We start from the raw sequence: 15423 nt of genomic DNA on the forward strand, positions 1-15423 counted from the left end.
GGTTACAAAAATGAAAGTTAAGAACAAGCACATGAAAGATTTTTTATTATTTGCAGTTCCTATTTCCAGTCATAGAGGGTTGGATGATGAGGATGGTGAAGTCCTAAGGAGGTATCCTATCTTACAGTAGTTTTAGGATGTGCTTTCAACAAATATTCTAGAGTTTCGTCCTCATAGGGAGGTGTATGTTTATATTAAGTTGATGTTAGGGGAAACACCATAATCTAAGGAACCTTATCAGATGAGCACTCCCAAGTTGGTGCAAATGAAGTTGCATATTAAAGAGATGGTTGAGAAGGGATACATAAGGCCAAGTGTATCTCCATTGGGTGCACTAGTGTTGTTTGTAAAGAAGGATGATACTCTTAGATTGTGCATTGATTACAGGTAGCTGAACAAGGTGACTATCAAGAATAGGTATCCACTTCCTTGAATTGATGATTTGTTTGAACAACTTAAGGCAGCGATAGTATTTTCAAAGATTTATCTAAGATGAGGATATCGTCATGTGTGCATCAAAGAAGAAGGAATTTATAAGACTACATTTTCACACAAGGTATGGGTGTTATGAGTTTGTGGTGGTTCCTTTTGGTCTTACCAATGCTCCATCCACCTTCATGTGTATGATGAGAAATGTGTTGCACCCTTACTTTGATAAGTTTTTGATATTCTTTGATGATGATATATTAGTTTAGTTGAAGAATGAGAAAGAGAATCAAGAGAACTTAGAAATAGTATTGAAATTGTTGGGAGAGAATAAGTTGTATACCAAGCTCAACAAGTGTAGTTTATTGCAAACTCAGATTCATTACTTGGGACATGTTGTTTCCAATTTGGGAATAAAATTGGATCAAAAAAATATTAATGCTATCTTTTATTGGCCAACTCTAAAGAATGTGAATGAGTTCAGATCATTTATGGGATTGCCAGGTTATTATAAGAGGTTTATCAATATTTTCTCTAATATGGGCTATCCTATCACTTTTTTGTAGAGGAAGGGAATGGACTGTTGAGTGTGCATCTAACTTTGAATAGTTGAAACAATTTCTTACCAATGCTCAAATTTTGAGGATTGTAGATCCCAACAAGGACTTTGTGGTTTGTACAAATGCCTGCAAGGAAGGACATGGTGGATTCCTGATGAAGGAATGGTAGGTGATTTTCTATGAATCACTGAAACTGAATGAGAATGAACAAAATTATGTAACCCATGATCTTGAGTTGGAAGTTATCATTCATGAATTCATGATGTGGCAACATTATCTCCTTGGTAGGAAATTCATTTTGATGAGTGATCATAAGAGACTGAGGTATTTGTTTGACAAGCGCAATTTAAATGAAAGGCAAGCTAGATGGTTGGCTACCTTCAATGAGTTAGAATTTGAAGTTAGTTTTATCAAAGGCATGGAGAACCAGGTTGAGGATTCTCTTAGTAAAAGAGTGCAGGCGAATCACATTTCAACTCCAAACTCTTATGGGATAGATTTGAAGGATCATGTCTTACATTCAAGGAAACATGTTGAGACGTACCAGGAGATGAAGCAGATATTGTAGCAGTAAGGTGAGTGGGATAAGAATGAGGAGTATTACCTCATAGTAGATGGCTTGGTCAGGTTCAGGAGAAAGATCTATGTGCCTGATAGTAGTCAATTGAAGAATCTTATTTTGAGAGAGTATCATGTCAAGCCATATTCAGGCCACCAAGGATACTAGAAGACTTTTAAAACTATTAAGAAGTTATACTATTGGCCTCACATAAAGCAAGAGGTGGCTGAGTTTGCTGCTAAGAGCTTGGATTGTCAACATGTGAATTTCGAATGCCAGAATCCAGCTAGTTTGTTGTAGCACAATCTGGTTCTAAAATGGAAATGGGAGGTCATTTCCATGGATTTCATTACAGGATTATTAAGGACATCAAGGAAACATGACTCCATCATGGGGGTGGTTGAAAAGTTGAGCAAGGTAGCTCAATTAATTGTGGTAATGTCTACTAATTCAACTAGTGAGGTGGCTAAAGACTTCATTAAGGAGATAGTGAGGTTGCATGGAGTTCCCAAGAGGATTATATTAGACAGAAATTCCATTTTCATTCCAATTTTTGGAATGAGTTGTTTGAAAGCTTGGGGACAATGTTAGCCTTCACCACAACTTATCATCTAAATATAGATAAGTAGATAGAGATAATTAACAACATCATTAAGAATATGTTGAGGATGTATGTCATGAATTAGTAGAGCAAGTGGGAGTATATTTCATTGGATGAGTTTCCTTGTAATAATGGGTATCAAGAATCCTTGAATATGAGTCGATTTGAGGTCCTCTATGGGAGGAGTTGTAATACTCCTATCAAATGCAATGATTCATTTAGCAAGGTGGTGATTTCATCAGATATGTTGAAAGACATGGAGTAGGAAATGCAAGTTATCAAAAAGAATTTGAAGGAAGCACAAGATAGGGAAAATATTTGTTCAAGGTATTCAAGGAGTTTCAGGTTCGAGAGCATGTGTACTTGTGCATGAAGCCAAAGAATAGATCCATAAAGATTGGATCATGTGCCAAGTTTGCACCTCGATATTGTGGGTCTTTTTAGATCCTTGAGAGGATTGGACTAGTGGCCTACATACTTGTTTTGCCTCCATTAGTTAAATTCCATGATGTTTTTCATGTTTCTCTGCTTAAAATATATGTACGTGATGTTGACCATGTGATTGATTGGTTTGTATTATAGGTGGAACCAGAACGAGAGTTCCATCTAGACCCTCAATGCATCCTACAATGAAAGGAACTCATGGTCTAGAACCGATCAATAGGGAAAGTTAAAGTGTGGTGGAAGCACTTTGGGCTTGATGAAGCTACATGTGAGATGACTAATTAGATGTGGCCATTATATCCTTCTTTATTTGTTGGTTGAAGAAAATGTGCTTATATGTGTGTGTGTGTGTGAGAGAGAGAGAGAGAGATATAAATTGCAACCACTCAAGATCTTAAACTGAAAAAAAGAGAGACACAATTCTACTCTATTGATCTTCAGAATGGAAATCACAATTTATAACAACATGCATAGACATGCAACAAGAAAAACCAAAAGTACACAATGATTTCTAGGGGAACCAAACTGCAAAAACCCCTCAAACCTCATTCCATTAATAAATTGAATAAAGAAACTATTACAACTGCTTGCTCTAGATCTGAGCAGAACGTGCAAAAGAATAATTGTTCTCTCTGCTAAATGAGAAAATTTGGCCAAAACTTAGCTAACTATCTTCTCATCTAACCTCTTATTTCCTTTCTCAATTCCTGAGGAAATTAGCTCCTAAAATATAAGAATTTCCTCCTATTTTCTTGCGTAATTCCCAAGGATTGATCTCCTCACTCATGCAACAACTGTACACTCAAACTAGTATACTATTCATGTTACAATACCTTGCCATCTCCACTTCAGCTGAGGAATTTGAATTTCATGCATGCATTAGTTATTTTGGGTAGATTAATCAATTATATGTTAAATATCTAAGTTAGATTGTTGTCTCAGTACACAACTAACCTTTATTAACTCTATCAATAGTTAGAGGCAAGTTAAATGAATACAAATCAAAATAATTAAACAAGATTGCTAAAATTTAGCAATCAAAACATACATAATTGAAATCCAAGCCCCCAACATGAATTTACCGAGTTAACTTAGTGACAAGAGCCATATCACACTAGTTAATTTCCTCAAAGTTGTCTTGCTGATGTGGAAATTTGATTTACTTAATTTGAATAATGCCAAAGTCAAATTGAGCCTTTATTGCTACATTTTTTAACACTCCCTCTTAGTAAAAAAGGGATTTTTCACCACCCCTATCCTGCACCAGTGGAATTTGAATTCACCTCATGAAAATGCTTTTCTCAAGATGTTAGCATCTTGCTCCTCAGTTGGAATATATTGTAGCAACAAAATTCTCCTCTACACACAGTCCTACAAATGATTATACTAGATATTAATGCGCTTGGATCTGTCATCAAATACCAGGTTCTCAGAGAGGTTAATGCAACTCAAATTATCAAAATATATCACTATTGGATTCATCACCGGACTGAAAACACCCACAAGTATTTTCCTCATCCATATGGCCTCAAATGTTGCTTAACTTGCAACCATGTATTCATCCTATGTTGAGATTAGTGCAACATACATTTGCTTCCTATTGTACTAGGAAATAGTTGTGGACACAATACTGAAGATAACACCTTAAATACTTTTCCTATCTGATGGACTCCCTTCCCAATCTGCATTATTTATTCCTTGGAACTTCAATCCCTTTGCCCTCCTATACCATAATCCATACTCGATAGTGCCTCTGAGGTATCATAACACATGCTTTGTTGTCTTCTAATACAACTTGGTAGGCCTCGCCATAGCTTGACTCAGTTGGTTTACTGCATAGCACAAGTTAGGTCTTTTGTTCAAAATATACATCAAAGACCCCACAAGCTACATGTAAATGGTAGATTCAACCTCTTCTTCTGAAGTGGCATTCTTGTTCCTCTATTTTGTAGCTATAGGTGTGTCCATGGGCTTACAATTATCCATGTGAAATCTCTGAAGTATTTCATAGGAATAGTTCCCCTGAGACACAAATAATTCATCATAACCTCTACCATACTTCTAGCCCAAGGAAGTAATGCATTAAGCCCATGTATTTCATCTCAAATTCCCTTGCAAGATCCTCTTCACACGATTTGATCAACTACTCATCACCTGTGAATATTAAATAATCAAAATGTAAAAAAGAATAATTAACTTTCCATCTACCACAATGTGATAGAGGTTCACCTTCCTTTTTTTCCTAATTTCCATTATTTTCATAAATAAATGTGCCAAAAATGACATTTTGTCTTTCCAAATCCTTATCCATTGCCTTTACCAATTTCCTTAGCCATAAAAACCCAAAGGAACAACCCCTAGGATGTCTTGCCCAACATTAAGCTTGGAATACATGTCTCATCGTTCATGGTATTTATATATTTTTACATCGAAGTTTCAACAATGTTGTCACAAAAGCGAACACCATCCTTGGTGTTCAATGACACCTATAACAAACAAGACCGCTGAAAACAAAACATACTACCCATGCAGCTTTATAACATAGCTCATTGTAGCACTTACAATGAATAACCCACTCAAAAGAAAAAATTCATGACAACATGACCAAATAACAATCATATCGCATACTAGAGCTTTATAACACAAATAATTATGGTATTTACAATAACCACATATACATATATGCACATTTTCTAAGCCAAAAAATAAATGTATACGATGTCTGTATCCACAACAAGGAATCCTAGAGGCTCACACCTCCATCCTCAAAGTAATATCGAGATTCACCTCACTCCCAAGAAGTCTAGAATCCACTACAAATTCAAATCTACATCCAATGTCCAGTGCTACAATCCTGCGCTACTTGTCCTCTCAGTGAACAGTTACCGAGCCATTGTTCTAGGGTGCACACCAATGTGCATATGATTCCATCTAGAAATGCTAATGACCAAAACAAATCCATCCCCAACCTTCCCTTCTTTGCTACAAATTCCCTCAGGTAATTCGGTAAATCCCTTTTGTGTAGTCACTCACCTTCCAAGTTCCGTTGGCAACCCCATCCTGGTCACTCCATCCCTTCGCCAGGCTTCCTCGCATTGGAAGGCCAAACAACCAAGACATATACCTGCCTCAAAACTATCATACCAGTCATAGCATGCTCATGAAAATCAATGGACACTATTGGGTACCGGTATCCCATAATGGCCCTGTTCCTGAATGCTTTACTAGCATACTGCTGCATTTTCCAATTCCTTTTGATGTTTCTGCTAATTCTTGCAACTGATTTCAATCACCCAATTGGGAAATTCATGCATTTATGTACCAAGCACATAACTTCCATTGTATTTGAAATAAATTCACATCATACCTCATTGGTATATCGTCAATAAGGTACATTTGCAATCATGTTCGCTTCCTGTCACAACAAGTCAAACTAGCATATTTGACAATATCAACATTATGTCATTAGGTTAGCTCAAAACATAACCATCATATATCAAAATCATAAATCACATGGAACCATCATAAACTAGAATCATAATTCACATGTAATCATCATATACTAGAATCATAAATAACATGCATAATTAAACAGAAATAAAATAATGATACTTATCCTTCATTGATCCTTACTTCTTCCTTTGTTCTCTTTTTACACACACCAGATCGATTTCCACACCCATCAAACACCCAATGCCTTCTCCTCAACCAAGTGCATATACGCATAGTGTACATTACACACATACAACACACATGACATACAACTCCATGCAATACATGCACCTACACCTAGTATATATAATGGAATACATATGCCTACATCTAGTTCATAACACAATGCATACACATACACTAGGCGTACAACACAACACAATACATCTATACTCGATGTACAACACCACACAATACATGCACCTGCGCAATGCACATATGTAGTACCACATGCAGACAATACCACATGTGCACGAATACCATATGTGCAACATGTACATAGTACCACCTGTACACTGCCCCACCTACACAATGTGTGCACAACATCACATGTATATGGTACCACCTGCCCAATGTGTACACAACACCACATGTAGAGTACACCACTTGTATAATGCACACATAATAACACATGTACATAGCATGACATGAAGGACATGTATGTGACACCACATGTACATAGCACCACATTTACAACATGTACACAACACCGCCTACACATAGTGCCACTTGTACAACATGCACACAACAACACTTGTACAATCGTGCACACAACACCACATGTACATAGTGTTGCATATCCAACATGTCCATAGCATCATCTGTGCACACCACTGCATATACCACATGTGTAGAGCACCATATGCATACAAAACTGCATATCCATCATGCACACAGTACAATATAAACACCGCATGGTATATCCAACACGTACATAGTACCATCCATACCAAACACTGAATATGCAACATTCATAAAACACTATCTACACTAACACCTTTTACATAAAATTGCATAAACAACAAGCACACACGCTAAACATGCACCACATTTCATGCACACAACATCACAAATGCAACATGTACAACATATAAAACATATGCATAACATTAGTACCACACATCCAAAACCACAATTACTCTACCAAGTATCCATGATTCCAGTGCCTTATTCATGCTTGTCCTAACATGCGCAAGCCACACAGATTTCATTTTTTTGATGTATTTGTCAGTATGACCTATCATAACATAAACATAGGTGTAATACAATCGTACAATATCAATTCATATCCACATGATATTGACCTCATATATTTATCATGACTACTATTCCCAATTGATTCCTCGTAAGTCGAGGAACCTCTTCATGTCATTTTATTGCATAAGCAATCATTCCTCCATAAGAATGATTCCCGACGACCCTGTCGTACAATGACATAGATACATAGATACATACAAATACAAGCATTGGCATAAACAATCATGATCCTGTCAGATAATGATACACACACACACACACATAAATCTTAACATTAATAATCATGATCCATGACAACCCTCTCAAACATGACATACATACACACCTACATGTATACATATATAAACATCAACATAATCATGGTCATAACATAATTACCACATATTAAGGTCAAGGTTTAAGAATACTTCCTTTATTCATGCAACATATGCACAACATTAAGAATAGTCGTTCCCAACATAACAAAGGCATCTGACGCTTCAAATCCATTTACTTTACCTTTTTGTTTACGTTTCTCATAACTTTGTTGTCATCATCCATTTACCATAATGGACCCAGCTAGTCCAACTGACTATCATAGTCTTACCTTTTGTTATGCTTACTCATGCACCAAGATTCATTCATGTCTTACATTACATGTTTGGTAAAACATATCTCTCCACGAGCTCCATTAGATTCCCTCTCTCCCAACCAATTCCCAAGACTCAAAACAATATAAGGAAAGAAAGGAAACAACAACAATAAGACCATGAAAACCAAAATCAATACGACACCACAACAAAGTAGCATAACTATGCACTAGACACAATCAAAATCACAAATCAAGTGCAACAATCACAAAATACCAAAAGCATGAGTCTAACAATAGACACCATGACTCAATCCCCGCGGTTCCCAGGGAAATCTTAACCTGGGCCTTCTTCGAGATTTCATGGAAACCTCTCTTGCCATGCAACTCCCTACATCATACAGCCATAAGCACATAATTGTTAGTACATAAATAAACATAAAAATATGCCAGTTACCTCATCTTGTTGTGCCAAGCATGTTGCTTGAAACTGAGCACATCCACATCATCTCTCAAGGGACTCTGAGAGATCCACCTGTAACTAAAGACTAGCTAACATACTTGTCAAGTACATGTTCATGAATATAAAATGTATCCACATAATACCAGAAAATATCAAGGTTAACAAGACTTGATGTATGAAAAGCACTCATTCATTTGGAATTAGGTTTTCTGAACATAGCTAAAGGAATTCTTAACCAATTCCTTTCTTTTACTTTTACACTGCTTCAAATGAGGCTTACTATGTACTTTCACGTCACCCAACTGTTAGTTATATAAACACATCAATTATTACCTCGTCACACTAATACCAAGTATGTTTCCTACGTCTTATCACACATGTCAACCACATGTTCCAAATATCAAGACAATCATATCTATCACTTTGAAATCAACCTTTGCCAAGGCTAACAATCATGTCATAATCCATAGTCAACTCATAGTCATTAGACATAATTCTACAACTATCACCTACCTACACGTAATTACATATCAACTGTCTCAAAACATATGTCTTAGCATAATAATCTTAAAAAAATATCATTTGAACACATACTCATTTTATGAAACTCATCAAACATTCAACCAACTTGTAAACATACCATGTTAAATAAATCAACTAGATGACATGATAGCCACCAAACACTTAACATAAAATAGATGAAATGATTAAGAATGAAGCACCAAGTATACTACATAAGCAAACTAATACCGTAGTGTACATCAGGGGAGGCTATCTTGTTTGCACAATCAATCTAGTTAGCACGATATAACTTCTCAACATATCAACTCAAACATAAATCATGATATCCATAACAGTAACTAACTAACATGTTCACATCAGAAGCTTATAAACATTTGTCATCTATGTATAGAAATCACATATGTATGATCAATCTAGATTAGTATGACACCATATCAAAAATATATCGACTCACACCTAAATATCGCAACCATAACCATCTGCATAGGTCAAACCAGGTTAACACAATACATATAACATCAAGTTATTCAAGGAAATGAACATAACTTTCACGCATATGACCAATCCAAATTACAACATCAAGATGTTAATGAAATAACTGTAATCATCAAGTTAATACCATATAACAATGATAGCAATGCATACAACCACAGGTTACCATCATTCTTGACTATCTGACACATGTGCATATAACTACACTAATCAACTAACATCGAGCATGTATGTAACCATAAAATCAAAAGATATGTACACAAAGCTAACGCATATAATAATACTTAACTTACATACATGCATGCCAACATACAATACCTGTATGAAAATCTGCACTTACCCAAAATTCCAATGTTACAACCTCATTATGATGATTTGTATCACTCGTTCTATCTCAGCCAACACATTATCATTATAACATACCAAAATCACCCTGATAACCTAAATTGTATACCGTGATTTCATAAGATATGTTTGACCTACTATTCATGCATAATTATAACCAAGACCATACATGCATAACCACTGCATATAGATATATAAGTCACGAGTACAAAACCATATACATGTCATTCTAGTGAGGGTCAAATCATCAATGCATGACCATATCAACTACACAAACCATGACCTCATGCATGATAGCAAAAAACATTACTCCATTGTACGCATTTCCACATGCAACAAATAATATGCATAAGCAATGCCTAACAAAATACACATATGCATAAACACATGTAGTCGAATGTAAACGATCAATTCTTGTAACTAACCTACAAGAAAGATACATGTAATCAAACATACAAGAATGCAACCTAGCATACAAGGATGTAATTAGGTGACATACAACAACATGTAAGTGACATATAACAATATGTAACCATTTGTAACACCCTCCTCCCACATGTACCCAAGCAACTGGCCAACCAGGGTAAACATGCGACAAGAGGTCACTATGATAAGATTCAACATCCTTGGTGACATTAAGGAAATGGAATCTACGGGACATCACACACAGTCATCCAACATCATCCACATAACCTTCAGAAGACAAGTCAGCCACTCAGACTACCTATCCCTGGGTCGCATTTTTGTTTGAGATACTTAGGGCAGGGTAACGCTCACTAGACACTGGCCAAATGAGTTAGTTTCAGGACTAACACTCCCTAGACACTGCCTAGGTGCTTTATAATGCTTCCCAAACATTGCCCAGGCGAGTTCGTTGGTGAGCTCCAGTATTGTGGCAATAATGCTACAACTCCTGGGGCTTCCTATCTCTAATTTTATCAACCCGGTAGTTTGTACAAACTTGGAAGCGACGGTGCTGTATGCACAAGTACTAGCTCTTGTCGCAGCTGTCACTTGGTCAGCTGGCACAAGTCCGCTAGGGCTCAAGCCAACTTCTATATGCTCTCAGAAGAAGCTTTATGAGTGATGGACGAAAGCTATCTCGAAGAAAGTTAACCTACTTTGCAAAAAGGAAACTGAAAGCCAACAAAGCATGGAAACCCTAGTAAACCCTAATCTGACTAGTCTAACCTCTATGATGCAATAGTGAGAGTGCAAATGTCTAAAGATGATGCCATTACTTCTAGTGATGTGAAATGCATGAAATTAAACTACTTCTAGTGAAAAGAACATTGTTTTTATGTTTTTGCTTAAATGGTTGGAGTGATTGTGATTTTGTTCTTATTAGGGTTTGGTTGTACAGAGGTGGTGCAGAGGGAAGGAAAGCTTGGGAAAGGTCAAGGGGGCTAGGAGAGGTCCCAAGGGATCCTTAGCATCAGTCCACAGAAGTTCCTCACATTCAGATGCTCAGCAACCGAGTGTGTGGGCTCCTACATGATGTCTGCAGGGGATCCTACAGGAAACTCAGGAATCCTACAGGAAGTCTGTTAACTTCGACAGGATGTCCTACTGTGGAAGTTTTGGGTGATGGTGAAGTGATGGAGTGGTATGGGGGAACAAGTAAGATGGAGATGGAGCTGGTGATGGCTCAGGGGTAGAGAAATAGGATGGAGAAAGAGTGCACGAAGTTGGTTGGTGGATGGAAGGCTAGAACAACGAAAGGTCAAGAAAATGAAGCTACGTGGGCAATGGAAGAGTTGGAAACTAAATGAGCTGAACAGAGGTCAAGGATGTGGCTTTAGGCGTGGTCAAGACGAAGAAGAAGGAAATGGAATGATGTGGAGCAGTGTAAATAAAACAAATTGCTTATGACTGTCACCAAAAACGAGAATTCATTAACCTATGCTACCTGTGCTATGAACTCAATGAACAGCAATGTAAACCGTGAAGAGAAGTTGTGCATGAAGTTGTGATGAAGGAGTATGGCTCAAGATTGAAGTGCATGGAAAGATCTCTAATGAAAATGACCGTGTTGCAGCTTGCATAAAGGTAAAAGACTGCGTTTTTTTGGTGGTTGGTGTAGACTGCACCCCAATCTCCAAACAGAGATGGCAGTGGGGTCTCTCTCAACCTTTTTCTTGGAGCTCCAGTAAATTACAATCCTCCTATTCTAGCTAAGCAACTGAAAGCAATTTAACCATAAGCTAATCCTACTCAATCTCATTAAAGAAATCAAATCATCAAACTGTGCTCTTGAAATGCATGTTAAAACAAGGAAACAAAGTGCTGGAACGAAAGGCAAATAACACTACAAAACAGAGGAGGTCTATTGCTCTCAGGTTGGGCCCTAACCTGAGAGCTATAGCTCCCTTAAAAGCTCAGAACTAGATCCAAATCTGCTTGCCTTTATTCATAATCAAAAGTCTAATGTCATGCCAAAACTGGCTTACACAAAAACAAACACCGAGCTTGTAACTCGTGCTCAGAAATTACAATAGTAATCCAAAGGTTCAAAAAGCTCCTAACATAGGCTACGGCCTGCATATTTATACACAATGAAGATCAAGCTGGCTTCCTTCATTCGTGGGGCTTGGCTGTCCAACTGAAAGTCTAACTGCTGTAAACTGCTGATCCTGTAGAACATGTTGGCTGCCTTTGAGCTCGGTGGGGAGAGCTGTTGGAGCTCGGAGTTAAGGTGAAAATTACGAGGGAAGTCATTTAAGGCTGTAGACAACCTCCCTATAAACCTGCAACGTCACCTTTGCTGTCTCCTTGTCTCCATTTACGTGGTCTTTTGCTCTCTTTAATGCCAAAAACCTGAAATCACCATGTATTAGCCACATAGATATAATGCCTGCCCTTCTTCCTACAAACAACACGAATATACTAAGAAATGAATGCATAAGTGATAAAAGATGAATGGTTGAGCAAGTAAAGTAGGCCAATATGAGCCCAAATTGTACCAAAAATTGGGGCTCATCATCACCCCCCAGCTAAAACATTTGCTCATCCTTGAGCAACCTTGCTCCTGCTCCTTGTCCTTGGCCGAGAACTAGGGACCGGAACATGCTCTTCCTTTCCTGTTTTTGGTGGCCCTGCCTTTTCTGCCCCTGGTGGTGACGAGGGTGGAACTTCTTCCCTCTTTCCCGTTTCCTTGAGCTGGGCTTCGGAAGCCGATTGGCCTATCTTTCGAGTCCAGGAAGTTACTTTTAGGCTTCCCTTCTCGGGGGTGGCTGATGTTTTAGAGGGAGATTTCTCACTGGGTGAAGTAGGGACACTCCCTAAAGTGGTTTGGCTGCTGGGTGGAGGCTGCGGCTTGCCCGTTTTGATTCTTTGACTTCTCCTGGGTTCAAAAGGTAGAGGGATCTCCCTCTCTCTCTTCTCCTTTGGCTTTGCAGGTGTACTGAGGGCGGCCAGCGCAGCTGCTGCCTCCTTTTCGAGAATGCCAGCCTTCTCTTTCTTGCTTTTTACTTTCCCAGGGCTCCCTGTAGAAGGCCCCTTCCTTTCTGATTTCGGGCTTCCTGTAGAAGACCCTGCTTTATCCACTTTCGGCCCTCCTGTAGAAGACCCTTTCTTTACTAATTTTGGGCTTCCTGTAGAAGACCCTGGTTTGACCAATGTCGGGCTTCCTGTGGAAGACCCTTTCTCTGTTTTTGGGCTTCCTGTAGAAGCCTGCGTCTCTATTTTTGGGCTTCCTGTAGAAGCCTGTTTCTGCTTTCCTGTAGACGCTGTTCTCGGGCTTCCTGTAGAAGCCTGCTTCTGTTTTCCTGTAGGTACAGGTGTCTCCACTTTGGCTTGCTTTGCTGCAGGGGTTTTATCTTTTTGTTTTGTTGCGGGTGCTGATGAGGGACTTGGGCTGACGTGGACCTCTCCAGCTTTGTCCATTCTGCTCTGCAACCTTTTCTCCCTTGCTGACAAGATGGGTGAGTCAGCTTTCTCCTCAGCATCCCTTTCCTTTTGCTTCTTCTCCCGCTTTTGCTTCTGCACTGTGGTCGGGGTCCTCGGGCTCGTTTCCTTCTTTCCCTCAGCCACTGATTCTTTTTCCTCACTGCTAGAGGAACCACCTTCTTCAGCCAGCATCCTTATGTCTCCATCTCTTGTTAAATTTCTGAATGATTCCCATGAGAGGGGAACCTTATATGAATGGAGTGCATCCTCCACAAGAAGCTTGATCAACCCATGGTGGGCTACCTGATCTGGTATGCCTTCTTTGAGCTTTGTGGCACACTCAATTAGAGACTGTAGCAGGAAATAAGGAATGCTCAGTTTCTGTTCTACAGGAAGATCAATCCGGTGCCTTAATTCAGTGAGCAACCGAAAGTGATATGCATACACGATGCTATAACGACCTTCACAGGTTATATACTTCATGATTTGCAGGCTGACTTCGTTCCATGGTGGCAACAAACTTGTTCTTCGCACCCCATTTTTGTCCTCCGAGAATTCCTCCTCAGGTGGAAAGAATTCTTTCTTGGCTTGCTGGCTCAACTTCCGTTCTTCCTTATCCCACGGCAGACCCATTGGAAGTTCAGTGATTCTACTGATATATTGCGAGGTGAGCTTGAGGCTTAGGCCCCTGAAATTTACTGTGGCCAGTGTCTTGGATTTCGGCCTCAGAGCCTGCAAGAATTCCTCGGCCACTTCATCGTCGTAACCCTGCAGCTTATCACAAAATGATATCCATTGTGCTCGTGTGAAGAGCTCCACCACCTCCTGATTTCCCCTTAACTTGGCTGAATCAGTGGGTTCTCGTCTAATAAACCCACCCGGCATGATAACACAGCTTCCTTACCCCGAGGTGGTGATTGTGGAAGAGATTTGGTCCACTGAGACAGAGCGTAGAATTACGCTTCTGTCATGCACATAACCCACAAAATTTATCCCTGAGGAACTTAACACAGTCTAATTACCCTGACATCCTGTAGAATGACAGTATAGACACAGCAGACAACAATTCCACCACTTTTCTATAACCAAACTGTGGACGACGATTTTGCCACCTTTAATAACCAGTTGCATGAAGAGTTCAGGGTTACCTTTTCAATTTGCCACCTTTTTACGTGAGGCACCCGCTTTCCTGTAGAAACTGCGTTCCTGTAGAAACAACGTTCCTGTAGAATGAGCGCGTTCCTGTAGAATGAGCGTTCCTGTAGAATGCAGCGCGCGATTTTCGGGATGACTGCAGTTGGCCTGCGCTCTGAGCGTGCTTCACAAGCGTTCTGATAGCCAAAGGCTCGGCGTATCGAACTGCAGAAAGGTCTGGATAGCCGCTCGAGTTCAAAACGGTGGTTGATAAATGCATGCGGGCAATCTAGCCGATTAGATTTTGAATTGGCGAAATCCGTGGCGCGGGGATGAGCTGTCCCCGCCGGACCGTTGGGTGACATCGTCCCCATCATTCAACTGTGCGTTCACTTGCTGCCGCATCAATTCCCGCGGATCTGCCGCCGCCTTTTTCTGTTAATCATTCTTTCCCCGACGGGATTTCTCACGTGCATGCTGCCCATTCTTTTTTTGTCATGGCCGCCACTCACACATCCAATCTAGACCATTAACTGGCCGACGTGGCCGGCCAAGTGGCCATACGGCCGCTCAACCCATTCACCTTTACACTTAGCAATCAATCAAAGTAACATTCATGCAATCTGAGGGAAGGAAGGGTCGAGACACTTACCTGCGCGGCTGCACACGATG

General features: G+C 39.4%; 1 long non-coding RNA gene across 2 annotated transcripts in view; it reads right to left on the reverse strand.

Moving 5' to 3' along the window:
- Positions 1–12201: 12201 nt before the first annotated feature.
- Positions 12202–15423, reverse strand: part of LOC149204014 (uncharacterized) — a 61760-nt gene continuing 58538 nt past the window's right edge. Inside the window, exon 6 of one of the 2 annotated variants that reach the window (XR_016252353.1) lies at positions 12202–12546. This is a non-coding gene — a long non-coding RNA (uncharacterized LOC149204014). The remainder of the gene's footprint in view (positions 12547–15423) is intronic. The other variant, XR_016252351.1, reaches the window with a different exon arrangement.

This window comes from Pinus tabuliformis, chromosome 1_2 (assembly GCF_031772625.1).
Source record: "Pinus tabuliformis cultivar Carrire ecotype Pingquan chromosome 1_2, CPIR1, whole genome shotgun sequence".
NCBI classification, from domain to species: domain Eukaryota; kingdom Viridiplantae; phylum Streptophyta; class Pinopsida; order Pinales; family Pinaceae; genus Pinus; species Pinus tabuliformis.